Source organism: Tupaia chinensis, unplaced genomic scaffold, assembly GCF_000334495.1.
Source record: "Tupaia chinensis unplaced genomic scaffold, TupChi_1.0 Scaffold000636_1, whole genome shotgun sequence".
In the NCBI taxonomy this organism is placed as follows: Eukaryota; Metazoa; Chordata; class Mammalia; order Scandentia; family Tupaiidae; genus Tupaia; species Tupaia belangeri.
The window spans coordinates 1,085,044-1,088,340 of NW_006160157.1; the positions used below are offsets into that span (position 1 = coordinate 1,085,044).

The following is a 3,297-nucleotide window of genomic DNA, read 5'->3' on the forward strand; positions in this document are numbered from 1 at the left end:
TAGGGCACGTGTGCTTGCCAGACAGACAGAGAGAGACATAGAGACAGAAAGCGAGAAATCGCCCCCCAGGGGTATGGTCACGCTGCAATCCCTTCTCCTCCATTCTCCTCTCGGGATCTTGGGCACGCACGCACACGCGCCTGGCATGAGTTTAAGCCACCGGGTCTGGGACTCAAACCGTGGTTGACTACGTGGGAGTCCAGCGACATAGCCATTACGTTAACTGCTGGTTCCCGGGTGAGATTGTTTTTAATTTTGATAGGTAAAATTCTGGATTCAAAGAAGAAAAAGTTAATAAGAATTTTAAGTTGATTTATAAGTAGTTTCTTCTGATATCATTAGACATTCTGTGAAAAAGGAAAAAGAAAGGATAGATAATCATCTGAAAATAAAAGCTCATTCTGAGCCATCCAAGAAATGCAACTTTCTTTTCCTGGCTACCATGTTTACACCTAATTTTTAAAATATTAATTACACATGTTATAGAGGGTGTCGATGTATAGAAACCCTTTTGCATTGCTGCTAGAGTATAATTTGACATAATCTTTCCAGAATAAAATTTGGCAGTATGTATCAAGAACCTTAAAAATATTTATTTATGGGGACCAGCAACTAGAGTAATGGCTATGTTGCTGAACTCCCATGTAGTTAACTGTGGCGGGCAATGCATACGGAAGCCATCTTGAGCTATCTGCCATCTTGAGCTATCCACCATCTTGGAAACCATTAGGCTTCACTTCCTCACTGAGAGCAAACCTATGTGACCAACCGTTCTCCCCAGAAGTGGTTGGGTTTCTAGGCAACGGGAGAGGTCCACCCACATCAATGATTGGTTCATGCTGTTCTATCTCATTTGCATTTCGGGCAACCAATTGGTGCCCGCCAGCTGTATATAACTCGCCAGTTGACCATAGTTTGAGTCCCGGACCCGGTGGCTTATACTCATGCCGGGCGAATGTGCGTGCGTGCATGCCCAAGATCCCATGAGGAGAATGGAGGAGAAGGGATTGCAGGTTGGCCATACTCCCTGAGGGGGAGCTTTCTGTCTCTCTGTCTCTCTCTGTCTCTCTGGCGAGCACATGTGCCCTGTAGCAAAAACTTCTCCAAAAATAAAAAAAAATTATTTATAGATTTCATCTCAGTAATTCTATTTATAGAAATTTGTAGTGAAGAAATAATCAGATATTCATATAGATTTATATACATATATTTAATCTGGAATCATTCACAAAAGCATAAAACTGAAATAATTTAATTTTCTAAACAGGATAAATGAAATATTTTCAGATTCCAGTTATCTATTGCTATGCAACAAACTACTCCAAACTTAGTGACTCAAAATAAAGATATATTATTATTATTATTATTCAATGCCAGTAGGTGCCTGCATGTGCATCCCGGGTGAGATTGTTTTTAATTTTGATAGGTAAAATTCTGGATTCAAAGAAGAAAAAGTTAATAAGAATTTTAAGTTGATTTATAAGTAGTTTCTTCTGATATCATTAGACATTCTGTGAAAAAGGAAAAAGAAAGGATAGATAATCATCTGAAAATAAAAGCTCATTCTGAGCCATCCAAGAAATGCAACTTTCTTTTCCTGGCTACCATGTTTACACCTAATTTTTAAAATATTAATTACACATGTTATAGAGGGTGTCGATGTATAGAAACCCTTTTGCATTGCTGCTAGAGTATAATTTGACATAATCTTTCCAGAATAAAATTTGGCAGTATGTATCAAGAACCTTAAAAATATTTATTTATGGGGACCAGCAACTAGAGTAATGGCTATGTTGCTGAACTCCCATGTAGTTAACTGTGGCGGGCAATGCATACGGAAGCCATCTTGAGCTATCTGCCATCTTGAGCTATCCACCATCTTGGAAACCATTAGGCTTCACTTCCTCACTGAGCAAACCCATGTGACCAACCGTTCTCCCCAGAAGTGGTTGGGTTTCTAGGCAACGGGAGAGGTCCACCCACATCAATGATTGGTTCATGCTGTTCTATCTCATTTGCATTTCGGGCAACCAATTGGTGCCCACCAGCTGTATATAACTCGCCAGTTGACCATAGTTTGAGTCCCGGACCCGGTGGCTTATACTCATGCCGGGCGAATGTGCGTGCGTGCATGCCCAAGATCCCATGAGGAGAATGGAGGAGAAGGGATTGCAGGTTGGCCATACTCCCTGAGGGGGAGCTTTCTGTCTCTCTGTCTCTCTCTGTCTCTCTGGCGAGCACATGTGCCCTGTAGCAAAAACTTCTCCAAAAATAAAAAAAAATTATTTATAGATTTCATCTCAGTAATTCTATTTATAGAAATTTGTAGTGAAGAAATAATCAGATATTCATATAGATTTATATACATATATTTAATCTGGAATCATTCACAAAAGCATAAAACTGAAATAATTTAATTTTCTAAACAGGATAAATGAAATATTTTCAGATTCCAGTTATCTATTGCTATGCAACAAACTACTCCAAACTTAGTGACTCAAAATAAAGATATATTATTATTATTATTATTCAATGCCAGTAGGTGCCTGCATGTGCATGAAAGAGAGAAAGAGAAAGAGAGAGAGAACACCTCCTCCCGACACAGCCTAGTCCTACTACTATCCTTTTTCTTTCAGTTCTCCGTTCCTTCAGAATCCTGGGCAAAGGCCTATGTCCCTGGCCTATTTTCAAGTCATCAGGGCCAGGACTCTAACCCTCGTCAGACATTTGGGATCTGACCACCTCCTTATAATGCTTAACTGTATAGTGTTTAACTACAACACTGTATGGCCAACCCCAACCATGTCTTGTTTTATTTTGCAATTCTGTTAAGAGCACATAGAGATGGGTTGTCTGTTTTGCAATGCTGAGGCCTTAGTTAGGTTAAATGCAAAGCCTGGGGGCTGATGGTATAGCTCTGATTTGGATTGGGATCTGCCTTTTTCTTACATGGTTTCTTCACATGTAGCATTTAGATTTCTCATAGTGTAGTGGACTTGTGTAGCTAGGCATTTCACATAGCAACTCAGGGTTCAAAAATGAGTGCTTTAAGAGAGGAAAAAGGAAGCTGCAAGTTTCTTACAGCCTGTCTGGCACCTAGCATGGTGCTTATTACTTTCTACAAATATTCTTAGTCAAGGCAGTCATGGAAAATACCCAAATTCATAAGGAAGGGCCACAGACATAAATTCTGATAAAAGGAGTGTAGCTGAATTTGTGGCATTTTTTTTAAAAAAAGAATTATTTAACTTTATTTATTTGTTTAGTTATTTTAATTTGACCAGAGAGGGACAGAGT

At 39.3% G+C, this 3,297-nt stretch overlaps 1 pseudogene; it reads right to left on the minus strand.

The window, feature by feature from the left end:
- The window catches only part of LOC106736099 (cyclin-dependent kinase 1-like), a 2,754-nt pseudogene extending 2,073 nt beyond the window's left edge, over positions 1 to 681 (minus strand).
- Between the last annotated feature and the right edge of the window lie 2,616 nt (positions 682 to 3,297).